The sequence below is a fragment of the Cricetulus griseus genome, chromosome 2, assembly GCF_003668045.3.
Source record: "Cricetulus griseus strain 17A/GY chromosome 2, alternate assembly CriGri-PICRH-1.0, whole genome shotgun sequence".
Classification (NCBI taxonomy): Eukaryota; Metazoa; Chordata; class Mammalia; order Rodentia; family Cricetidae; genus Cricetulus; species Cricetulus griseus.
Window position 1 is genome coordinate 32,134,831 of NC_048595.1, and position 26,445 is coordinate 32,161,275.

Here is a 26,445-nt window from a genome sequence, read left to right on the forward strand (position 1 = left end):
CCTGGCTCACAGGGTTTGTGCTCTCCCTTTCCCTGGCTGCTCATCTCTACCTGGAGGCTACACCACAGCCTGACATTGCTGTCAGATGTGGGATTCTCTCTGGGCCCCATCTGAGTTCTCCAGATATAAAGCTCCCTGCTTAAATGTCAGTAGACTCAGGGTGCACTAAGTGGACCCCCTCCCCACAGAGAATGACCAAACAAGCCATGGACTCTGTCTCTGACAAGGATCAACATGCAAGGGAATGCCAGGACAAGTACCCAGTCAAAGAGCACTGGAGGGAAACACTTTGATTGGTGCTGAGGACAGAAAAAGAGGGACACACAGTCTGAGTGAATGGATCCCACCATGTAGTGAGAAGCAAGGCAGGGTACAAGACCTCAGGCTCCACACCAGGACAGGAGAACAGAGGTTATGGTCTGTGGGTCCTGTGTGGGGAAAGAGCAGGGGGCCAGCAATGGTATTTGGTAGGGTACCAGCCATTCTGAAATCTTAGAGAATGATGGTTCAGGCTGAAGAGCAGGAATGATCCTGGGGCCAAGACCAAGAGAGCTGTTCCCTGCCATGCCAGCCATCTACAGGCAGGCCCCTCTCGCTGGAAGGCCCATAGGCCTGGGGCACAGTCACAGGAGTGCAAAGGGGACACTTCCTCTCTCCGAATACACCAGGAGGCCCCTGGGACACCCCAAAGGGAAGTAAACTGATCCAGCTGAGTGACTTCCACAAAACACTGCTGCCCCTGGCTGGAGTCCCCCACTGCAAAGGTGAAGGGGACATGCTTTCCTCTGGCCATCAAACAGTGGCTAGTACAGAATCTGTTGAGAAAATTACCAGCACCCCCATGGTGCTGCAAACGTCTCCTGTCTGCAGAGGCAGAAGCCAGGGACAGGGATTGGGAACTTCAATAGTTGGTCAATACCCGCTACATAGACTGCAAAGTGAGGCTCATGATTTTGGAGGACGGACGACTCTCTTCAAGCACAGTAGCCTCTTTAGGTCACAGGGGAAGCCTGGTGGTGGTGACCAAGCTCTCTAGGGATCCTTCCTGGCCTCTGGCCCAGGGCTCAGGCTGATCCTACTCTTAGCTCTGATTCCCCTCCTCACCTAACCAGCGCCAGGTCTCATAAACAGGGAAGGCCATGCCAAAGGAAGCTGCTACAAAACAGAGCCACTCGGCTGCAGTAGCCCTTCCCTGTTCTGCCTGGTGGCTCTGTGACTGACACCTTTTTCAATAGAGTGCTTCCATTACTTCAGACATTTGCATGGCCTCCCTTCACCACGCCACTCCCTGACATAAATACTCTAGTGGCCCTCAAGTGACACATTCTTTTGAACACTTGGATGTTCATTACATGCCTCCAAAGGTGCTGGCTAGTTTCAGGTCCGCTCGACACAAGCTAGAGTGATCTGAAAGGAGGGAACCCCAGTTGAGAAAATGCCTCCATAAGATCCAGCTGTAGGGCATTTTCTTAGTAGTTGATGGGAGAGGGCCTTCTCACTGTGGTGGAGCCATCCCTGGGCTTCTATAAGAAAGCAGGCTGAGCAAGTCATGAGGAGCAAGCCAGTAAGCAGCACCCCTCCATGGCCTCTGTATCAGCTCCTGCCTCCAGGTTCCTGCCCTGCTTGAGCTCCTGTCCTGACTTCCTTCAGTTTAGAACAGTGAGTGATGTGGAAGTGTAAACTAAATAAACTTTTCCTCTCCAAGTTGCCTTTGGTCGTGACATTTTATCACAGCAATAGCAACCCTAAATAAGACACCATCTATAAGCAAGCTCTGGGGCTGGAGAGATGGCTCGCTCAGTCATTAAAGGCTAGGCTCACAACCAAAATAAGCAAGTTCTGATTTCAGACCAAGGAAGCACCTCAGCTATGTTGGGTCTGTCACAACTTACAGTGAGCAAGGGAGCTTCTGCCCTAGCCAGGGAACCTGCCACCTGGAGCAGCCCTCCTGACCATCCCTGACCATGACTGCTATTCTTCATCCAGAAGCAGTTAGAACATGATTCTAGTTTGAATTTTCCCTCTTCTTCCAAGTTGGATCACCAAAGCAGGGTGTTCTTGTAATATCTCTGGGCTTGTGATAGCTCATGTGTGGAGAGGGAGTTAGTGTCTGACCAGCTGGATCTGGAAAAGCCCTCTATTGCCTCATCCACTGAGAACACTGGCCCAGAGCCTCAATGAGAGCCCATAAATGTGAATAGAGGCACTTTAAGCCTGCCTGGATAGAACCCCTGCACCCACTCTGCACTGAAACCAACACTCTTCCTCCTCCCAGTTCATCCTTTGCGTGGCCACAAAGACTGTCCCTTCACCCTGCCACTCCTGGCCCAAACCCTCTAGTGAAACTCAGATGACACATTCATTCAAACACTTGGATGTTCTTAACACACATGCCAGGCTGTCCTGGATGCCAACCTTCTCTGTAAAACCTGGCTCTTATCTGCCATTCTCCTTGCTCCGTGTGAGCCCAGGCTAGCCCAGCTCACATAGATGTCCTCTACACAGCCCTGACCTCATATGCCCTCAGGAGTTGCGGCCAGCCCAGCTCACATATACTCTTCCATTCAGCCCCAGGCCTTCCACCTTCTGTCAGCAGTGATGACTCAGTTGGAGCCATGGCACACTGCCACATTTACCTTCTCTATCCTGCTTGTGGAACACAGTGTGTTCAGATGCTATGGGCATGGCAGACTCACTGTGCTGTGTCTGAGGGCCAGCTTGAGTGGCCTGTGATTTGATTCAGGAATGCTTCATTCATAGAGCCTTGAACAGAACTGATGGTCAAAGGAGAATGAGTAGACACTGAGTTCTAGTAACCTGACCATCTCTGGATCACAAGAAAGATATCTGCAGCTGAGTGGGTGAGGGGGAGTCAATAACTCAGAGGCTTCTACACACTCTTGTTCAATCCAGCAGACAGAGGTGTGAATGTGTTTCAAATCTGGCCCGACTCTGTCTCACTGAGCTCTGCAGCCCAGGACCCAGAGACCAGTGGGGTCAGACTCTGCCTCTCACTCTTGGGTGGACCAGGTGACAAATGACCAGAAGTGCCCCCCACATCTAAGTGTAACTGATTTCTTAGCAAACTCATTCTGACTCTCAAGCCTGTCAGCTCCTCTCCACTTCCTGTTACCTTCTTGGAAAAGCCTCAGACTCCTGTCTCCTTGCTGAGCTCTAGCATGACTCTGTGCCTGTTTGGTCGACACTCCATGCTGTCATGAGTGGTGTGCTTCTGCATCAAGTCTGCCTGGCTTCCATGATCCTTGGCTATTTCTGAAGTCAATGACCTTCCCAGGAAGGTGACAGAGCATCTCCCTTCTCTGTGTCCCCTAACCCATGGTGCCAAACACGTAGGGCTACACATCTGACTTCCTTCAGACAGTGGGAGCTTGCAGGGCAGGAACAAGTGGGCAGTATCTGCCCTACCCGAGTCCCATGCCCATTGAGTGTAATACTTGGTGTACTGTGAGTGCCAAGTGGCTGACAGTGAGTTCCCAACACTATTCCCTGGCCTGCCTTCCAGTGTGCTGCCCAGAATTGCTCCACTTAGACCTGACTTTCCAGACCCAACTGCCAGGCAGGCAACATGCTAACCTGGCTGGTGCATTATCCACTGGGCCAAGGGCTTTCCCAGGGCATCTGTAGTCCTGACTGGTGCAAAGGCAGCAGGGCCGGTGGTGCCTGTGTGTTGACCTTGAGGCCTGGGATCTTGGGAAATGGGCAGTTCCAGGAAATCTGAGGGGTGTTCTTCACCAGCCACTCTACAGGAACTCCCATGCCCCTGCTTGTCCCCCTGGCCACCCAAGACTGTGCTGACCAGCTTCCTTCCTTTTTATCCTTTCCAAGGTCCACCCTGCTGGGCTCTGATCTGGCTGTGCCCATCATTCTCTAAGCCTGCAGAACTATGGGAAGGCACAAAGAGTGGGGCACGAGAGTGGACTTAGGTCTGACCACAACATTGTTATGTGATTGCTGAGAACAAACCTGTAGGCCTCAGTTTCCCCATGTGCCAAACCAAAGACTTACACAGTCTACCTCTAAAGACCCCGTCAATTCTAAGTCCCTGCCACATGGCAGGTTTTTTTGCTGGAGAGAAAAGTCCCAATTACAGAAAAACCAAGTGGAGATGCCATAGGTTTTCTCTGCTCTTTCACAAAGCCAGAATTAGTCTCTAGCTCTGGGATCAAAAGCCAAATACCACCACCCTTGAAGGACCCACCGTCCCCAGGCAATGGCAGCTTCTCTGTGCCTACTCCCCAGGGTATTGGCGCCCACTTACACATCTCCTCTGTCCTTTGAGTTTAACAATGGAGTGAGAAAAGCCTATATCACCCTCATGTTACTGATAACATGAGACTCTGGGGGAAGGGGTAAGGAGCTTGTTTCAAATCAACCAGCTAGTGTTTGGGAGAAGTGGGACTTGCCCCCAGGCCACTGCAACAGAGCCACCCTGGTGCCCCACCAGGAGCCAGTCTGCTGGACAGGCAGGCAGGTGCTTTAATCAAAAACTGGGATGGGGAGACAGCTCAGTCTTCTGGCAAAGTGCTTCTTGCACAAGCATGAGGACCTGCGTGCTAAGTGTGGCAGGGCATGGTTATAATCCCAGCACTGGGAGGTGGAGACAGGATTCCAGGGACTCACTGGCAAGTCAGCCTAGCATAATCAGCAAGTCCCAGGTCCCCCAGTGAGAGATTCTCTCAAAAACAAGTGGACAGTTCTTGGGAAACAACATCTTAGGCTTCTTCTGGCCTCCACATATATGTACACACACACATACACACACATACACACACACACACACACACACACACACACACACACACACACACACGAGCATGCACACATATGCAAAAACATATACACATGCACACATGGAGTGAGCTGTGGGCTGTCATATTCCCAAGGGTCAGGCTCCTTCAGTTCAGGTGCTCCAGAGTAGAGGGGATGCTGTGAGCTGGGCTCTATCTAGTAGAGTAGCCTTATTGCAGAACACCCCAGCCCTTTCTGCCATCATAGGCCTTGTGAGTCTTTGATCCCAAGCCAGGGCAGGTAAAGTCCTGACCCACAAGGTGGGGCAATGGGTCCTCCTGGTCCCAGGCCTTGCTGGTGGCAATGCTCCTCCCAAAGGATGGCTGAATACATGTGATCTGACCACCAGAGAGGGAGATGAAGGCCAAAGTTCAGAAGAGAAGGAAGGGTTCCGGCCTGGTTCCCAAAGTTGTCTATAATCTTGGATGATATTGCTTTATGGTCCTACCTGTCTTGTGCTCCTCATACTATACACTGTTCCATGGTTGCCAGACATGCACCTGTGCAGTGCCCAGTCTGCACAACCATAGCTTCCATCCTCAGCACAGCATTTATCCCCACTGTAATTCAATTGCTATGTAATTACTTATTCTCTCTACAGAATAAAAAAAATCTCAGGGGAGTGCCAGGTCCTATTTGTCTTGTTCCCAAGCCATATCCCTGCCCCTAACACAGTATTAACAGGAATAGATGCTCACAAAATTTGAGTTGTTTAATAAACTCACCCAGCCACTCACCCAGGCATTGGATCAGAAAAAGAGTGAGTCTGCCCCTTGGGATTAGACCTGTGCTCTGGTCCCAGCTTTTGCTGGTCCTCCAGTGCCCTTGAGCAAAGCATTTGTGTTCAGGGTCTCTGTTTCTTCATCTATAAAGTGGGAACATGGGCCAGACTTTGTGTGACAGATTTGCATGGCCTGAGAGTAGAATGCCTCCCTCAATTCTGTGCCCCTTTCCCCTAACCTTGCCTGTTACCAGACCCTGGGGCTCACGTTTCCAGGTTCCAGCAGAGCCTGGGTGTAAGAAAAGTATCTAACAGGCAGGGACAGAAAGTTTCAGTCAGTGCAAGTGCCACACACCACTGTTGGAAGATGAGTTACGGCTCCTGGACCTTGAAGATGAGTTTATCCAAACTTGCTGACCTCCAGCCTGCAGGGAGGAAGGAGTCAGGGACTCATGGAGGCGGCCCGTGTGCAGGTCTAACCCTTGTGTATGCACATCTTTCCACAAACACACACCCAGGTCACAACAGGTGTCAGCCAGCAGTGGCCTGAGAGAGAGCGCGCGTGCGCACATGCGCGCGCGCGCGCACACACACACACACACACACTCACACTCAGTCTGCAACAGCAGCAGCAGCCATGGCTTCCTGGTGGTCTACTCAGCACACATCATCCTTTCAAATCTCACCGTGTTTTCACACTGAGCTGGGCACAGGCAGTTTCCACAGAGACTGTAGGAGCCAGCGCAGAGCCAGAAATAACTCCAATGAGACGAAAAGCATCTCTTGCTCATCCCTTGCCTCCCTATTCACTCCTCCCTCTGTCCCATGCGGGAAGGTCCCACTGGAGGCCCTCTCCCAGGCTCGGGAAACAGTCCCCTGCAGCCTGGCTCCAGGGAGAGGATGCAAAAGCAGTGATTGGTACCCAAGGGTCAGGCTGCAGAGTGGAGTCTCCTCCCTAGCTGCACCTCCCTATCAGGTCCCAACTGTTTCTTCTCCACCTTCTTGCTACCAGTCACTGGGATCTGGTGCTCTATTTCTGGGACCAACTCCGAGGTCTGGGGATAGGCCAGGACTAGCACCGGGGAATCACAAAGAGCAGCAGCCAGTGGCCTGTTCTCCCAGTGCGTCCCCAGCTCTACCTCTGCCCATCCTATCTTTCTTCTGGCCCTGAGAAGCTTGTCTGCAAATCTCAGCAAAGCTTTCCTCCTCCCAGACTCTTCCCAGGAGCCCCTGAGAGCCAGAGTGTCCTGTAGTAAAGCTGAACACTCATGCAGCTGTTCTCTGTGGCCCCAGGAGAACCCAGCACTGTTTAATTTCTGATACCTCACATCCAGCTCCATCAAGGACATGAATGCCCATCCTCTGAGCTGGCCATGTGCTAAGGCATGCTGCCCCAGCTCCTGGTCCTTACCTGAGAGAACTAAGACAGAAATGGAGATTGGAGAAGAGAAACAGACGGGCACACAGCCGCTTAAGGCCAGCCTTCTTCAGGCTGTAAAGCCCCAAAGCTGTAGCTACAGATCACCCTGGAGGCCTGGGGGGAGGAGACATGTTGATCAACTATAGATGCCAATGAAACATTTGCAATTTGCTCCCACAAAGCCACAGGCTACTTGATACCTTCAATTCTGCCTCTCTGTTATATGATGGGAATTCAGTGTATGATTTTATTTGGGTTAAAAAAAATAGTTGAGGCCCTGGGAAATAGTTCCACTATTTAAAACATCGGGAGACGCTGACTGAAGCCAACCTCAGCCTCACACTCATGCATAGCCAAGGCTCAGAAGTAGAAGAGGATTGGCCTAAGGTGAGGCTTTCCTTGTGAAGGCCCCGCCTCCTCCAGGGAAACTCTGTAACTCCATGTGGAGCAGTCCCCTTTTGGCCTTCTTGATGCAGTTTAGATTCCAGAGTGCCAAGCCTCCTGGGAGAGGCGCCCTTCTGAGCACTGCATAGTTGGTGTCGGCAGTTCACACACTCAGGCTCCACGACCTTGTCTGCACCCCGAGGACATCTGTGTGGGGCAGCAGGTGCATCTGTGTATATGAGCATGACAAGACACTCTGACCAGTCATGAGCAGCGACACTGGGATCACAGGTGGCAGTGCCAGGCCCTGAGTCGCTGCTCCTGGTCAATGGAAAGATCTCTATATTTAGAATCAAAAGCCTCAAACATAGCACCACTTCTGCCGCTCACCACTATGTGGCCTTGAACCGCCCACCTGGCTTCTCTGAGCCTTACTCTGGGGATAAAAATGTTTCCCGTAAGGAGAGGGTATGAGTTCAAATGAGGTGACCAGTGTGAATGAGCCCAAGGCTACGGGGCACAGTCCCCCATGCCATAATCCTGCTGTGGACTATGGGCAGACAGTGCTAGAAAGCACCCAGTGTGCGTTTGCAGAAATCTCCCATCTGCAAACATCTGTTGAGCTGCACATGGCTACAGGAAGACATGGGTCGGAGGAAATAAGCAATTTTCTCCAAATACATTTCCTGTGAAGCCCAAATGCTGGGAAGTGGGCTGGGGCTTCTAGGATGGGTAGAATGATGCAACGATGTCTCCTTCTCCAGGATGGCTCCGGTCAGCTGGGGAGAGCCCTGGCAGGAGGGCCACACCCTGAGAGGCTGGGTCAAAGGCAAGAAAGGGTGTTCCAGAGAAGCAGTCTCCTGGGAGTGAGTCCAGAGCCCGTTCCCCTCAGCATCTTCATGGAGACAGGAAAGAAAGAACTGAAAATATGCTCATTAAATCTGCATCTGGCACCCGGCTTGGCAGGGTTGCCAAAATTCTGTAAGACTAGAATTAAATTAGCAAATTGGAAGTCGAATGATTTTAAGCAGGCATGATGGAATTCATCAGGGCCAGGTGGGAGCTGGCAGGGGGGAGGGGACCAGGAAAGCCCATATCCCCGGGTGGGGGGGGTGGAAAGCCTGGCCATGAACAGAAACAGCCAAGAAACAAGCCAGACATGCTCCACATGACTGAGGTTCGCCCTGGGGATGTGGGGCTGACAGAGGGCCCAGACTGCAAGGTGGGAGACACAGGAGGCATGGCTAGACAACGCCCAGGAAGGGGTGGCTGGATGGCAGCCTTCTCTTCCCAGTCAAGAAAGGACCCTGGAGGCTGTCTAGGTGAGAGACAGATGGCTCTATGGAGTATGCACTTTGTGGGTGGCACAGCGTGAGGGTGGTGGACACTGTTGTATCCACCCTGTATTCTTACTGAGTTAGGGGAAACACTAGGTAGATATGCCGAGGTGGGGGAGGGACCTGGCTCAGACCCCCTGAAGGAAGAAACATGGGAGATGTTTGTGGAGGCACTTAGAAGGTACCAGGTATCACCACGTACTGTCTCATCTATTCATCACATTAATCCTGTATGTCAGAGATTTTCTTTTTCCATTTTTTCTTTTTAATTGCCTTCATTTAAAATATGAGTGCTCTTGGGTATGGTGGTACATGTCTCTAATGCCAGCACTTGGGAAGTGAAGACAGCAGGACTAGGAATTCAGGACTATCCTTAGCTATATAGGAATATAAAAGGCAGCCTACAAAACAAATACATGTACAAGTCAGGTATAGTGGCTCACTCAAACAGTCCCAGAACTTGGGAGGCAGAGGTAGGAGGATTACCATGATTTGAGGCCAGCCTAGGAGACAGAGTGTACAGAGGAAGACCCTACCTCCAAAGAGCCAAAATAAATAAATAAATAACATATATAAATGTGTACACACACACACACACACACACAGAGAGAGAGAGAGAGAGAGAGAGAGAGAGAGAGAGAGAGAGAGAGAGAGAGAGAGAGAGAGAGAGGTAGGGGGAGAGAAGGAAGAAAGAGAGAGAATGTATGAGGCAGACATGGAGTCTCCCTCCACTCCCAGCTCCTACTCCTTTCACGGTTGACCGGGTATTTTCTGGGGCAGCTTCCATGAACATAGAAACTATTCTACATGTGCAGGGCCACACGTAGCCTGCACGAACCTGAACATTTTCTGGGTTAGCATGGGATGGTACCAAACACATTGTTTGGAAGCCTTCCTCTGGTGAGGGTGTGCCCTGACTCTCCTCATATGCTGGCCGCATTGGGACACATCTTTCTTTGTAACGGTCACCAGACATTCCTCACCATTGTGTTTGAGCATTGTCTCAGTCTGGCACAGAGGGTCTTGTTAGTTCTCTGACACACAACATGCTACAGGAAAGGCCCTTACACATGGGTCTCTCTGAAGCTAGTATTGGCCTGATTAAGCAAGTATGTCCACTTAAACCTTTCACTCATGATGACTGAGCCTTCCAAGTCCCCTTGGCCCTTGCAAGCATTTGATCTCCATGTTTTATTATACATTCTCTTTTGCCATTTCTAGGCAAAATAATTTCATTTTAACTCACAGTCTCTTGGGCTTACTAGTTCAAGTATCCATCATGTATTTATGGGCCATTTTCATCTGTCTGCTTTTTTTTTCCAGACAGGGTTTCTCTGTGTAGCTTTGGAGCCTATCCTGACACTCATCTGGAGACCAGGCTTGCCTCACAGAGATCTGCCTGCCTCTGCCTCCCAAGTGCTGGGATTAAAGGCGTGCGCCACCAACGCCCGGCCTGTTGCTTATTTTTGCCCATTTAAAAAAATGTTTTCGATGTGGGGTTGCTGTTTTACTTTGTTAATGGAATTCTTCTCACATGTGTGATAACTGTGAGCTTGCCACTTCCTGTGCACCAGGCACTGTTGTAGGCTCCCACCAATGTTATAGCATGGGATTAGGGTCCTGTAAGTGACAGCATAGTCCTTGTTTATAGTCAAGGAAATGAAGGTTCAAAGACTCAGGTCACTTATCTGAGGTCATGCATGGTCAGATGAAGGGCAAGGCAGAGTCTGAGGAACAAATTGAGCCCACCCTTCCATCTGCAAATTATTTGGTTCTCAAGTCTTCCCACAGCCCCTGTAATCTAACCTATAAAGAAAGTCCCCCAGAAATTCCCCCTTTCTGTTATTTATCGCTTCCTCTATTGCACACTTTAAAAGAATTCTTTAAAAGAATGTAGTTCTTACACCAGGTAAGGAGTCTGACCTTCAGTTTCTGGTGACCAGATGAAGTCATGAACTACACAGGGACTCTGCCCCTTCCTGGGACACTGACACACATTGGGACATGTTGGAAGAGGTGGGCATGGGAGTGAGAGCCAGGCTGCCTGGGCAAGACTGGGGTGAAGCTGTGCCCAGTGAGACACTGCCATCATCAAATCAGAGGTGTTCTCACCTGCCCCACAGTGCACAGAGGGTGGTGGGAACCTGGCTCTTGAGTGTAACAGACACACATGCTTGTGTGTCCGGGTACCAGCTGAGTGCATTGTGAAAAGCCATCTTCCACAGAGCTATTTCTGGACCTTAATGTCTTTTCTAATGAGGTGGGTTTTTGTTTCATTTTATTTCCTTGAGCCCCTGAAACACCAAGATCACACGTAAGTTTCTAGATAATGGCATACACGCTAATTTGTTCTGTGGACTAGGCCACATTCACTGCAAAAAAAAAAAAAAAAAAAAAAAAAAAAAAAAGTGCACCATATAGTTCTCACGCTTCCCAAGGGCACAGCACACGCGGAGGGGGAGGGAGTGTTTGCATGCCATTTGCCACTTTTCTTCTGAGAAAAAAGAAATTAAGTTAACAAAATCAGAAAAATGTGAGAAACTGACAAGCTGAAGCGAGCAGGCAGAAACAAGTTTTAAAGTTACTGTATGTTCACATTACACTTTTAGCTTTGACCTCGGATGACTTCAGTATTTCCCAAAGTGCATTTCTGTAGAGTTCTAGTCCACCTTCTTATATGATTGCATACACATATGTGCACATGTGCACACATGTACTCCTCTGATCAGTCGATCTTAGAAAGCTACACCAGATACCTGCTCTTGCACACACATTTACACTCACAATACTCCCACACACCCTTTGGCTGATTTCCAGTATACTTCCTACACCTTACACACACTGGGAAGTCCTGTGCTATAAGGACCTTTAATCCCCCCACCCCCAGAGTGCTTGGCTATCGAGGGTTTTTATTTCCTACCCACATCTGTATATGCAGACACAGGTGCTTAACAAAGCTACCATGAGAAATGCTGGCCTTTTTTATTTCACAAGATTGGAGCTTGAATAACCATTAAGATTAATAAAGCTTACATAATATCATGCACAAAGCTCTGGGTTTGATCCCTGGCACCTAATAAACTGGATTTGGTGGCACACACCAGTAATGACAACATTCAGGAGGTAGAAGCAGGAGCATCAGAAGTTCAAGGTCACACTTGGACCAATAGTGAGTTTAAGGCCAGCCAGAGCTACATGAGACACTAAAAACGACACAACAACCAATATTAGCAACAAACCAGAGAGACCATCTTGGGAGGGGCATTCTCCCCTTTTCAACTCTAAATACTGTCTAGGAGAGCTATGGAGACGGCTTCCTGCTCACCTGAGTATCCTCTGCCTCACTGATATCTCAGGGACACCATAGATGTCCACTTGCCCAGACCAGGTTATGTACAGTTAGTGCTGACTCAGAGAGGCTTAGGCTGTGTGGTGGTTTGAATGAAAATGGCCTATAGGCTTATAGGGACTGGCAGTATGAAGAGATATGGTCTTGATGGAGTAGGTGTGACCTTGTTGGAGGAAGTGCGCCATTGGGGGTAGGCTTCAGGTTTCAGAAGCTCAAGCCAGGGCTAGTGGCTCACTTTCTCTTCCTGCTGCCTGCTGATCCAGATGTAGAACTTCCAGCTCCTTCTCCCGCACCGTGCCTGCCTCTGTGCCATCATGTTTCCCACCAAGATAATAATTAACTAAGCCCCTGAACCTGTAAGCCGGCCCCAATTAACTGTTTTCCTTTATAAGAGTTGATGTGGTCATGCAGTCTCTTATCAGCAACAGAAACCCTAAGACAAGTTGTATGGACCAACATTTAGGGAGAGGTGGAAATTGCTTTGGATGGGTCCCACAGACTCAGCTGAGGCCAGGTACCTGTCTTGTGGATGGCAAATCAGGCCCAGGCCTTGGAACTGCTACACCCTAGTCTCTTTCCTCCATTCCATGGAAACCCCTCCCCAGGCCTGTTGTGGAATATTAGTTTAAGATGTATTACATTTGTTTATGCTGTGGAATATTTGTTTAGTGATGCAAAGATGTATTGAATTCTTTCATGTTGCATTTGTTTAACTCTGTAAAGCTGTGTTACTTTGCCTGCCTAAAACACCTAATTGATCTAATAAAGAGCTGAACAGCTAATAGCTAGGCAGGAGAGGAATAGTTGGAGCTTCCAAGCAAAGATAATAAATAGGAGGAGAAATCTGAAGAAGACTATGAGAGAAAAAAGGAGAAGGAGAGGAGGATGCCAGGGGTCAGCCACCCAGCAGCCCAGCCACACAGCCAGCCATGGAGTGAGAAGGAAAGAAAGATTCAGAGAATAAAGGAAGATAAAAAGCCCAGAAGCAATATGTAGTTAAAGAGAAATGGTATAATTTATGTTAGAAAAGCTGGATAGAAACAAGCCAAGTTATGGCTGGGCATTCATAAGTAAGAATAATATTTGTCTCAATGCATTTATTTGGGAACTGGGGGCAGGCCCCCACGGAAAAACACACACACACAAAAAAACCCCAACTCCACAGGCCTAAGAGCTTCCCAGCACCAAACTGAATTGTATTACCTGGCTCTGCCTTCTCTCCCTGTTTTGTGCTTCCTTCTGCCTTACCATCAGCCCCTGAAACTTTGGCACCAGACACATCTCTGCCCTAACACCAGATGTCCACATGCTGGCCACAGCAGCTGGGAAATCAGCTGGTGAACTGCCACCAGGTGTACAAGTCAGACTCTGGATGACTGGAAAGGTAGGTGGCATGGTAAATGGGACATCCCTGGGGCCACTTCCCAGGGAGGCATTTCAGTGCTCCTCCACCACTGTGGCCCTGGCACTGGTTTGCCACAGTGCTCCCCTCTGGGCCATTCTCTGTGGCATGCTGAGGTGGCCAGCAAAGCCAGACAGTCCAATACATAAGGGTCTTTCATGGCTTCCCTGAGGAACTGGAATGCCAGGTGGTGGGAGTGTTTGCAAATTCATTCATTCATTCATCCTCCTTCCACTGTGTATTTGTGGAGTGATATGTGTGTGTTATTTTTGCATAAGTATGGGACCACACACATGTGTGTATTGAGGCCAGGTTGACATTGGACATCTTCAATTGTTCTCTGTTTTGTCAAGCTCTCTGGCTGAATCTAGAGTTCACCATTTTGGATAATCTAGCTAGCCAGCTTGCTCTTGGGGATCACCTGTCTCCACTGACCAGGTTCTGGGATTACAAACAGGACCCCCATACCTGCCTGGTTTTATGGGTCCTGAGCATCCACACTCCGGACCTCACACTTGTACAACAAGGGCTTCATGCATTGAGCTATCTCTCCATTCAGTCATGTATAAGTCAACTTTTCACTGGAGAAATTTGTGATTATTTGAAAGCGACCTCAATATTTTCCACCCAGTTTCCTTTAGAATTCACATCTTACATAACACGATGGTCTTGTCAAAATGAAGATCCTGGCGTCAGGGTGTGAGTAGTGGCTGAGCTGCAGATTTTCTATTTCACAGCTTCCCACCAAGGCCCCTTTTCTGTCCCAAGACCCAATCTAGGGCACCCCTAGGTACTTAGTCATCATATGTCCTTAGTCTCTGGGCTTAGTGTTACTTTCAAGAAAGTAGTTATATACACAGTGGCATGAGATGGATGTGAAGGTGAGGTTCCAGTCACCCTGCAGGGAGCAGCATCCCATAGGCAGTAAGTTCTGCCTTGGGGTCCACTCTGCCTCTCCACATGACCTGGCCCTGAACTCATCACTTCTCATCTACAGCTCTCAGCCTCTATGTCCACAGAGTAGCAGTGATCCATCTGCCTCGCTGGAGGCCTGAAGGAGACAGTCAATGTGGACAGGCGTTTATAGCCTTACAGCTCAATACAGCGGCTACTGGATTGGAATCACCAATGCTACCATATGGTTGTTGGTAAGGAGACCTCACATCCTATTTCCAAAGCAGGACAGGCCACAGTCTGAGCTGTCTCCTGGACCTACTCCATGTCAGCTTCGTCCAAGATATTCCATGTCTCCGTATGCCCCACAGAAGAGGGAAATGCCTTTGGAATTAGCCTGTCCAGGTTTATGCTGCTGTAGACCTACGCTCACATGCTACCCCATCCACACAGCCTTCCCTGGCCTTCCACCCTGCCCCTGACACCCTCTTTCATGCTTGCTGGGTTTTGATAGGGGCCTCTTACCCTGCTTGACCCGCTGAGCTACAACTTCCCATGTTTGCTTGCTCCTGGTTGATAAGTCCCAGGAGAGCACAGAGTGTCACCTGTGCCTAGGACAGCACCTGGCACTACCTAGAAGTGCTGAGCACACACGAGACCTCAGATGATGGGTGTCTCAGCTTGAGTTGACAGCCCCCAGATAACAGTCCCCAGATTGGTCACCTGAACACAGGCTGCCCCTCCGCTCGCCGTACTGTTTGAGTTCACATAATAGACACACTCTTTTGGAACCTGGGGCTTTGTGTAGTTTAAGAAAAATAAAAGGGCACTGTGATTCCATGACACTATTGTCCCCTTTCCAGACTCTGCTATCCCAAGCAGCTCTGCCAATCGGAGACCACAGTGCCTTCCTCATCTAGGGTTGTCTGCTGGCCCATCAGTCTCATTAGAGCTGAGAAAACTCCCCACAGCCCATCCTCTCCTTCATTAGAGCCCCTCCCTGGAGTGCATCAGCATCAAAAGCCACAGACTACTCACTCAGGCAGAAGGAACCCTGAGGGGCGGCGGATTCGGGGAGGGGCTGCCAGTGAGGGCACTGAGCATCAAGGGATGGAGACGCAAAGGGCGCACAGCAGCTTTGTGGCAAGTCGACTAACAGCCCAGGCAGGACTCTCCGCTCTGCAGCCCGGCCCTGACTTCTCCTCAGCATCTGGACTGTTCCAGAAAAGGGTGCAGATGTGAGAGATGACTTGGATGATGGAAGTAATGGCTTTCAACATCTTAAGTTCTGTCCTCGGTGTCTGGAAGGTTCCAAAGGCTCCCCATGAAATCTGCTCATGGCTTCACAGAGATTATCATGCCTCAGAACCCCAGAGACCTTCCGCTCCTGTACCGCCTACAAAGCAGCAGTAGAGTTTGCCAAGTTCACCTTTCACCAGGGGACAGGCGCTTATGTCCTTGAGCTCCAACCTGACAGTTTGACTACACCTGGCCAGCCTGGGAGACTTGCAGTTGGGTGGTGATGGGTGAAGATCACCCCCCTAGAACAGCAGCCTGCAGGGGCACAGGGCTCTGAGCCAGGCAGAGTACAAAGCAAGACAAGTGGCCGGGAGCCAGACATTACACTGCCTCTTCACGAAGCCTTCCCAGCACCCTGCAATAAGGTGTCACAACCATAGTTTAAGCAAGCAAATAGAATCAGCTCTTAAACACAGAGTGAATCCCCCAGTGACAGAGCTAGTCTCACTGTGCTAGTTAGACCCTATTCTCCCTGTCAGAGGTTATGGCCAGCGCAGAGGAGATAAAGTCCTTTGAGTGATTTCACCTATGAGAACCCATTCTAGAGATGAGTAAGTTGAGGCCTGGGGAGGAACAGTACCTTGCCTGGGGCCATGAAAGGCATGGATTTCCTCGACTTGAGTTCCTAGATAATTCAGGCTTTCTCCTAGTACTTAACGCAAATCTGAGCCTACAGAAGAACTTAATCCACCTGCGTATAAGTTCATGAATGGCAGAAGGAGGTGTTTACTTCCAGATGCCCTGCCGAATTTTCTTGCCTATGGGCCCAGAGACCAGAGCCTAAACTCAACATGGGCCTCCCAGACTCCCCTCACTCCCTGAGCCCTGATGGGCAACCCATTGACCAGGGAAGTAATTGGCTATGGCCCACTTTGGCCCTCAGCTTGTGCCAGAGCCAGAGCCACAGGAGCAGGAGGGTGAGGAAGACAGGTGAGCTGATGACTCTTTCACCCGAAGACTGGGATCCTGTCGTGATATGTATCCTCCTCCAAGGAATCGATTTAGAGAAAGCCCTTTTGTAGCAGCTAACACACAAAGATTTCAGTTTTGTGAGTCAGTCCTCGAGTCCTCACAACAGTGGGGACATCCTGGTTTGCTGTTTTGGTGCTTAGTAATATGTCTGATTGCGGGGAGGGGGGGTCCTCTGGAATCCACATGATGGTTGTGGTTGAACTTCATTGTCAGCTTGACTGGATTTGGAATCACCTAGGAGACACACCTCTGGGTGTGTGGGTGTTTCCTGAGGGGGTTAACTGAGGAGGGAAGGCCCACCCTGAATGTGGGTGTCGCCATCCCCTGGATTGAGCCCCAGCCTGAATGAAAAGGAGAAAGGGGAACGGAGCTGAACTAGAGTTCCTGATCTGCTTGGATGTGAGTATGCTCCTGCCATCCCAGCTCTAATTGTGAGCCAACGGGACCCGTTCCCCCATCAAGTTGCTTCTCCTATGTATGTGGCATAGCAGTGATGTAAACCACCATGCAGCTCAGGGTGACTACTCCTTCCTAAAGAAGGAGAAGAAGAGTTCAACAGAGCGATGGGTCTGGTCAAGGTCCCCAGTGAGGATACAGGAGGTGTGTACTTGGGTCTGTGCGACTCCCCAGCTTGTATGCTGTCACGTGACTGCTGTGGGCCTGGGACAGGTGTGCTGGAGCCACAGCTAGGGCTGAGTGGAGACAGGAAGCAGATAGAACATACACCCAGCTTCCTGGGCACGAGTGCTCTGGGCTTCTCCACCTTGGTGGGGCATGCAGCACCAGGGCCAGTTCCATGTTGCCAGATGCAGCACCAGGGTCTCCGAACGAGACACAGCGGACAGAATTTGGGACACTGTAGTTCAGGACCCTCAGATGAAAGCCACAGTCTCCCTAGTTAAATGATTACTCAGATCTTTTTCCTCACATCTACACCCTCTTCTGGAAGATTCCAAATGCTTCTTATGAAATCTGTTCATGGCTTCACAGAGAGTATCACACCTCAGAACTCCAGAGACCTTCCAACCTAGAGATTCTTAATAAAGCAGCAGTGATGCTGATCTCCACAAAGGCATGGGGGGTATTGTTTGGATTAATAAAGCAACAGTAATGCTGATCTCCACAAAGGCATGGGGCGGGGTATTCTTTGGATTAACCACACGGATTGCCTTCGTTCTCACATAGTGTGATTTTAAAAGAACTTTGGGGACCACAGTCCTCTTATCTCTATTCTGAACTTTCTGTGCAACTGTAGGCAAATCAACTCAGCAAAGGTCACATAAAAAAAGCCTACTATGTGCTGGTGAGATGGCTAGGTAGGCAAAGCTGCCAAGCCTGAAGACCTGAGTTTGATCCCCAGGACCTACATGGTGGAGAGAGAGAACTGACTCCTACAAATTGTCCCCTGACCTCCACATGGACACATGCACACACGGGTAATATATTTTAAAATGTGACTAAAGTCCTAGGATAGGAAGACTGTGGTCACCGAAACAGACAGGAAAGTCACAGTCCTGTTTAACTCCGACTTCCTTGCCTGGGCATTGAGGACCAGCAGTTGCTAAGGGCCTCTTCTGTGCCAGGCCCTTGACATGTGGTTCTCACTTCACCCCACCAAGAGCCTCAGGAGGTCAGTTCTCCAGAACTGTCTCTGCTCTGAGGAAACAGAGGCAAAGGCCCAAGAGGTGGCCTGGGTGAGCCTGCAGCAGCAACAGTGTGTGGTGATGTCCGAGCTCTCCTGCCGAGCCCTCCCTCTTTGGCAGATCAGCCCACAGAGTGCAGGGGATAATAGAGCGAGTGCTCTGCAGCCGATCGAGAGCCGCACAGATGCATGACATCATGGTTATTAATAATGGAAGCAGCACAACCAATCCACCATCCATCCAGATGGACCACCTGAACCGCCTCTAATCGTCTGCACACAGATCACAGGACTGCAGTGGGATGGCAGGGACGCACCCCAGGAGCGCTCCCCTCTTGGCATGACTGACTGGGGTGGGTAGCCAGATAGAGAGGCCAGTCCTCTGAGAGAGCAGAGGCAGCCTGGTCTCCAAGCACAGGATGCTTGCAGTTTAGCCTCTGTGAAGGAGCCAAGACAGTAATTAGGCCTCAGATGGAGCAGCAGGCTCTCTCAGAGGATCCTGGCTGGGAATCAATGAGCAGTGGTTAGCTGCCTGGGTCCTCTTGGTGTCCCTTAGCCTGACCCCCTCTGGTTGTAGGGCCTTAACCTGTTGCTCCTCTGCCTGGTGGTTTTCCCTGACTCTACATACTGCCATATTTCCTCCATTGCTCAGGGCCCAGGACCAGTGTCGTCAGTCTGGGAATTCCTGAAGCCCCAAGTCTCACTTTTGCACTTTCTTCCTTCTGCTCCCAATGTGCTCTGTCCCTTGGCTGCCTGTCTGTCTCCACATGGGCATCAGAGCCATGTAGCTTGATCTTGCCCTCTGATACTCATCATCTTTCTTCTCATTAGAAAGCAGGCTCCTGAAACAAAGGGAGTGAACCATTTTTACAGCTGGGATCTCTAGATGGCTGCCTGGGACCCACCAAACCCCGGGCAAACAGTGCATGCCCTGGGATGCTGGTCTGGGCCACAGCCATCCTTGCCACCAGGGAGGCCGATGCTTTCCTTCTCCTCTGGGCCCATTCTGCTAAGTGGTGGGGTCCTTGCTACCTCGCCATTCTGACAGTCAATTAAAACAAATAGGATAGCACTCCCCAGAGCTAGCTGTGATATCCTTTTCCATGTGATCAAATAGCAGGAAACAATATGAGCAAATATGGCCGGAAATAAAAGAAAGTAGGAGATCCTGAGAACACCAGGCATTGCCTTAGCCCAGAGAGGGTTTCCCACTCGATCAGGATGCATCTTGAGGAGCAAATGCAGGCATTCTGCCAACTCTGGGGACATAGGGACAAGGGAGTTTTCTGATGAGTGACTCTTGGCCACAGTCTGGAGCACAACAGGATGTGTGTGTGTGTGTGTGTGTGTGTGTGTGTGTGTGTGTGTGTGTGTGTGCGCTCACGTGTGTAAGAGAGGACGTGGGTGTAGAAGTGGATGTGTGAGTGTGAACAAGTACACAGTGTGGAGTGTGTAGGAGTGAGTGTGAAGATGTGGGGACAAGTGGACAGGATTGTGTGTGTGTGTGTGTGTGTGTGTATGTGTGTGTGTGTATGTGTGTGTATGTGTGTATATGCGTGTATATGTGTGTATGTATGTGTGTGTATGTATGTGTGTGTATGTGTGTGTATGCATGTGTGTGTATGTGTGTGTGTGTAGTGTGAATATATGTGTGTGTATGGCTGTGTGTATGTGTGTGTATGTGTGTGAGTATGTGTGTATATATGTGTGTGTATGTGTTTGTGTATGTGCATGTGTATGTGTCTGTGTATGTGTCTGTGTATGTGTGTGTATGTGTGTGTGTCTGTGTATGTGTGTGTATGTGTCTGTGTATGTGTCTGTGTATGTGTGTGTTTGTGTGTGTATGTGTGTGTATGTGTGTGTATGTGTATGTGTGTGTATGTGTGTGAGTATGTGTGTATATATGTGTGTGTATGTGTTTGTGTATGTGCATGTGTATGTGTGTGTGTATGTGTGTGTATGTGTGTGTATGAGAGAGAGAGAGAGAGAGAGAGAGAAGGAGAGAGAGAGAGAGAGAGAGAGAGAGAGAGAGAGAGAGAGAGAGAGAGAGAGAATCCTCATCTACAGTGGTCTATGTACTGAAGTGGGCATTTGAGTAAGAAGCAGTAAGCAGGCATGTGTGAGAAAGAGACTGTACGTCATGGAGTTCACTGTCACCCCAGTTTTGCGACTGTTTGAATTTTACATGCTTTGCAAACAGTGCATAGTAGGTACTTAATCAACAGTTCATCCAATAATCAACCACGTAAATCGATGTGTTTTCCCAGCGTACTCCATAGGTTCCCACATAAAGCAGCAAGGATGGTTCCAGAAGAGAATTTCCTCGCTTCGGCATGTAATTTAGCTATGTGAGAGCACTGGATGGGACCCTGGCTTCTGGTCCCCATCCTGTTTTCTGACAGTTGATTAACAGTCCCTGGGAACTGCTCAATGGATTTGGTCATTACTGGGTGATCTCAGGCCACTGTCTGGCTAGCCACTTGTGGCTCTGAGCTTCTGCCTGTCCTCCACCAAAGAGGACTATCTGAACTCAGCTGTCAGTTTGCAATTGTACGGCACTCTGTGAGAAGCTGGTGAAGCTCTTCCTCCCCGGAGCAAGCCTATGTAACTTGAAAAGGGCCCACAGCCAACAAGAGAAATGCTGGATTTGACGAAGTTAAACGGATTCTTGCACTGCAGGACTTTTCAGGGCCTTTAATTTACCAATATGGATTGTGATTGGCCAGATGAGTAATACAGAGCTTTGTAGAAACTGCCAGACTTTCTTGAACAGGGAAACCTTTACTTGTAGAACAGCCTTCAGAACTAACGTTCCACGGAACACACTGGGAAATCTGCTAGCCAGCACAAAGGACACTTGTTAATGCCTGCTTCTGTACAAATGATAGGGCAGAAATGGTGTTCTAGGTCACAGAGCAAAGCCGTGGCAAATGCCTGTCCTGAAATCATTCAAACCACTGGAACCAGCGCGTGCACAGAACTTCACAGTTACAAAACAATTTAACTTACAGGCCCGCAGTTCTCCCTGGGGGACAGTCACCCCCCATTTACAAGATGATGAAAGCACAAATGAAGTTCACACCACTCTGATCTGGGTGAACCACTGCGATGGGCCTGTCACTTGACCGCCTGCGACTCCACCTGCTCTCCTCTGTGGTCTTCATCAAACCGTTCATGAATACATTACATTTTATAGGTGAGCAATTGTGGTCACTGCGCAAAGCCTCTGTAAGAACTCAGTGCTGATGCCACCGCACCTGTTCTACAGCCACCACCAGTCCTGTCCCAAGCCCAAGCACCCTGCACATGCCAAAGTGGGTAGGGTTGGGTGCTCTGAGAAACACCTATGGAGCAGGGCTCTGGAAACACCAGTCTGTGAGGCCCAAGAGCTTCTTGTCAATGGCAACACAGTCTCCACCACTGCAGGTATGTACCCTATGTACCACCACCACCCCTCCGAACCAGGTGCCATTCTGCCAGGAGGAAGGAAGAACCAGAGCAAGGCTACTTTCACTCTCTAACAGTGAGCGCGCAATGAGCAAAGGCTGTGGGCTCTGACAGTCTGAAACTGACGAGGCCTCCAGGGAAAAACGTGGTCAGAGAGACCAAACCCATTGAGCAGTTCCCAGAGGTGTGCGAACCCCTCGGTGGGTCCCTGCAGAGGGCAGAGGATCAGCGCAGGACCCCGGAGGCTGCGCACCTGAGGGCAAATGGGGCTGCGCACCGTGGCGGTGTGCGGACGCGGGAACGCTCGTCACCCTAGAATGATGACAGAAGTAGCGTTGGGGAAAAGCGAGCGCAAAGCGCGTGCACCGGCGCAGAGCCCGGGCCGCTCGCACCCAAGGGATCCGGGAAGCTGGGGCCGCCGCGCCCACCCGCCTTGGTCGCGCTCCTGCGGGGCGCTGGGCGCTCGGTGCTTACCTGCGGCCGGTTGGGCTCGGCGCCTCGGGCTGACTGCGCTGTGCTGCGCCGCGCCGGGCTAGCTGCGCTGGGCTGCGCCGGGCTGCGCGCCCGGCCTCCGGCGGCTCGGCAGCGCCCGCGCGCTCGGCTCCGCCCGGATCGGCTCCGCCCGGTGCCCAGGGCGCTCGCAGGCGGCCCACGCGGCGCGGGGTGGGCGCGGGGCGGGCGCGGCTCCGGGCCGCCCCGCGGCCGCTGGGAAGCTCCTTATTTGGGCAGTGATGTCAGGGGAAGTCGCAGGGGCCGGACCACCCACTTCTTTCCATTCTCTACCCAGAGTTTCCTGTTGCCAAGCTCGGGGACCCCGCTGTCTGCCCCAGGCGAGCACAGCCCGGCCACCAGCTGGTCCGGGATGCCCAGGCAGCCTGGGTCATGGAGTAGCCCGGTGTAGCGCGTGGCGGCCGAGGCAGGGGCTCTGCGGCTGGGGAATCCCCGGCTCCAGCGGCCGCTGGGATGGTCGGCTCGGCCGCCTCCACTGTGACAGGCCGTGTCACTGCGGGCACCGCCCCTCCCTCCGCGCCCGCCCCGGCTCCCGCGCTGTCATTTCCTCTCAGGCTCTCCAGAGAGGACAGGCAGGGAAGCCCCGGTGACTGCTGCTGGGGGCCCTGTCGCTGGGTGCCAGGCCTCGGACTTACAGGGCCCGGAGGGATCTCATTGCCCTTTCCAGAGTGCTCTCTGCCAGTTGTCTTCCTCCCAGATTCTAGCCCTATCCGGGAAGCGAAGCGTGTACATTCCCAGCTGGGAATCAGCTTTAATGCGTGCTCGGAGTGGAGAGCCTGGCAGGGCCTCCCTGGGTTCTGACTGGGTGGGGGTGGGAGTCACCCCCGGGGCTTCCTAATGGTCAGACCTTACCAGAAGCTTCTGCATCTCAGGACCAGACCTGCCTCACTTTGGTCCTCGGTGGGAACATATGTGAGGCACTCTCCCCTCCACCCCCACCCCTACGACTCCCAATCATCCCTATCAGCCAGCACAAAAGCTGTGGCCTTGAGACTTCAGCACTCTCTGTAGTCTACAGGTGCCTGTCTACAGCTCAGACCCCGCTGGTGTTGGCTGGCTTGGCTGACTCCAAGCCTAGCTTGTCTGCCCTGCAACAGCCTCAGGAAAAGGTTATGAGGACGAGGAGTACCCAGACTATAAAGAAGACACGCTGTCTGGATCGCGGAAGGTCCACCGTTGTCCAGCATGCTGAACAGTCCTTTCTCAGAGGACCCTTAGAGGACCCACGCTTTCTCTGGCTCCAAAGGCCATGATCTACAGCGCATCTGGGCCCAAGTATTTGACCCTGCGTATTTGTGTGGTGACAGCTCCACCAGAGCCAGTGCTTTCCCTCTAGAGCCAGGTCAGAGCAAACAGATCACTCACACCACCAACCTTGCTCCAAGGAGCTGGAGGGAGGCCATGGCTGCGGGGCTTATATGAAGGGAAGGCAGGTGTGACAGTAGTTGACCACAGGCTGCTCACGCTCAGCTGTCTGCTTATCCACCAGTTACCAAGCTTCCTGGTAGTTTGGTGGGTGCCCATTCACCCACCCTCCCCCATCTTCCAGAAACCAAAATCCAGCTCTGATGGGGCTATCTCCTTCCTTTAGGAAAGGTCATGTGCTCTGATATGCATGCAAGACCCCCCCCTGCTGCACTCTCCAACCCTCCCTCACCCCTGCAGTGCAGCCTCAACTGGCTCCCACTGTGAACTAGATCTCACTCCTTGGGGCCTTTGCACCACTTTCATCCTCTGAGTGCTAGGCCCACCTTATACAGATCCTTCCCTGGGGCAGGTGTTATAGGAGAGATCGCTGACCCCACCCCACCCCACCCCACCCCTGCCCTGTCCTCATAGTCCTGGTAGAAGTAGCTTTGGGTGGAAAAGTGAACAATTGCTCCTGCCCAGGCTGGGTGACACCCTCTCTTTTGAAAGATGGCTCTGCTCTACCTTTACCAGAGGCTGTCATGCTGCCACGGGTGACCCAGGGGCTCCTGCTTCTACAGACACACCTGCATCTGTTACCCCAACTGCAGGCAGTTATGATGGGTCCTCCCTTAAGACCGGGCCTTACAGGGAGTTCCTCTTCTTGATTAGTCTGTCCTCTCAGGGCAGAGTTTACTGGTATTGTATTGTCCAGTAAATGAAGACCCCCCTCCCGTGTGTGTGTGTGTGTGTGTGTGTGTGTGTGTGTGTGTGCGTGTGTGTTCGCATGTGCGTGCATGCGCACACTACTCACAGAAAGAGCAGAACAGTTGCACACAGAGCCATCACAGAGGCGCTGGTTCTGGCTCTGCATCTGGACTGGATGTCAACAAGACCAGACTGGATGCTCAGGAGACAAAGCCATGGTACTTCGGTGGAATGGCTGCCCTGAGGTTCTTGGCAGATGCTCCTTGGGGCTGCTGACTCTCTAATACCCTGGGATTTGTCTCTCTACTGCTATCCTTTGACCAACTTCTCCGCAGCTTCTGGTAGGCGAAGACTTCTCCATAACAACCACAGAGTGAAGAGTCCTGACTTGTACACGCTGAGCAGGAAGGGCAGGGATGAAGAAGTATGCCTTCAACAAACAGCTATGGCTATACTTGATCCCTTGACCCTCTGAGCTACCAGGCCCTTATGGCAGTAGCCAGGTTGGTCATCCAAGGATCCCTCTCCTGCTCCTCTCACAGCCAAAGCTATCTGTCACTCAGCCCTATCTCAGTGATGGCATCATTTTTCAATGGAGACTAGAAGGTCTTTAGGGCTCTGGCCTCCATGCTCAGGGTCTGATTACAGGTAATCTTGTATCAAGACCATGGCCTTTGCCTGCCTCTTCTCTGTGATTCACCCACTCCCAAACCCTAGGGTCTGTATGGAACACAACTCAGTAGGGAGGTGGTGCCAGGTGCCATTTCCTTTCTCTGGGTCCAGCCCCTGCCTATAGCAGTGCCAGGTCTTGAAAAAGTCCCAGCGCTTGTCCCCAGGGGCCTTCCCACATTCTTTCATTCCTGAGAGGTGAATCAGGTACTTTTACTTTGCTGGGAACATGTGATATACATGTTCCTGGAAGCTCCATCTAAGGATGGAGACTGATAGACAAATAGATACCCCAACATCCCTTTCGAGATGCTCCTGCTTGCCAAGCTTAAAGTGAGGAAAAGGAAGACATGCACAATGGGGAGTAGGCCACATTCCTTCTAGAGCTACAATTCAAGAAGATGGCAGTCCAGGTGTTCTAGGCTAGAATGCCAAATGCTAGTTTCCATGGAAATCTCTCTCTCTCTCTCTCTCTCTCTCTCTCTCTCTCTCTCTCTCTCTCTCTCTCTCTCCTCTCTCTCTCTTCTCTCTCTCTCTCTCTCTCTCTCTCTCTCTTCTCTCTCTCTCTCACACACACACACACACACACACACACACACACACACGCCTGCTCAAAAGTCAGCATCACGTCATGGAGACTTCACAGGCCTGGAGCCCAGGGCAGGACTGGCATCTGAACTGCCATCTAAAATGTCATCTCCATGTGCAGTGTCCTTTGCAGCTCCTAACAACCAAATAACAGGCAGGCTTTTGCAATACTATGTGGTTCCCAAGGAGTGGGGGCTGTCACAGCATTCTAGGGAGCATTTTCAAGGCAGAGGTGAGCATCCACTCTGAGGGCCCTCTGACATTTTTACTTAGGTCTTATCCCTACCTGTCACTCCTTCTCCACATCTTCCCCTGTGGCTATCATTTTCAGGACTCAGCTGATCTGTGTTGTTTTTCTACTCACGGTGTGTGTGTGTGTGTGTGTGTGTGTGTGTGTGTGTGTGTGTGTGTGTGTGTTTCTCCTCTCTCCTGGGGAAAGAGCAAGAGGTGTCAGCACCTCCTGATGTCCCTTTGGATTTTCTTGCAGCCTTCCCCTGACTGAGCACTGTGCATCCAGCTCCCTGAATCAGTCCTTAATCTGCGGCTGTGGATGACAGCACCAGACCTCAAGGCCATGTGAACCTGGGTTCCTGAGGATGCCACTGATCTTGATTACCTCACCTGAAAGACTTTTGTGATATGTCAACAAGATAGTGTGATGTGTCTTTGGAAGGCAGTACCCAGTATCTGAGAGGGGCTAAGAACCTGTCCCCACACTGTGATCTAGAATCCACGATCCCCTCCCCCATCTTGCTTATATTTATGAATGGGACCTAGCATGGCAAATCAGAAACCAGAATCTCTTGTTCATCTTTGCTGTCCTACCTCAGGCCACCAAGTCACAGGGGGGCCTCCCCTGACCAGTCTGTTCTTTCATTTTTCTTTTC

General features: G+C 51.0%; 1 protein-coding gene across 2 annotated transcripts in view; it reads right to left on the reverse strand.

Moving 5' to 3' along the window:
- Hivep3 (HIVEP zinc finger 3) overlaps positions 1-22,306 on the reverse strand; it is a 109,314-nt gene extending 87,008 nt beyond the window's left edge. The window contains exon 1 of one of the 2 annotated variants that reach the window (XM_027399128.2): positions 22,151-22,306. The gene's annotated coding sequence lies outside the window, so the exon portion shown is untranslated. The remainder of the gene's footprint in view (positions 1-22,150) is intronic. The other variant, XM_027399126.2, reaches the window with a different exon arrangement.
- Positions 22,307-26,445: the final 4,139 nt, after the last annotated feature.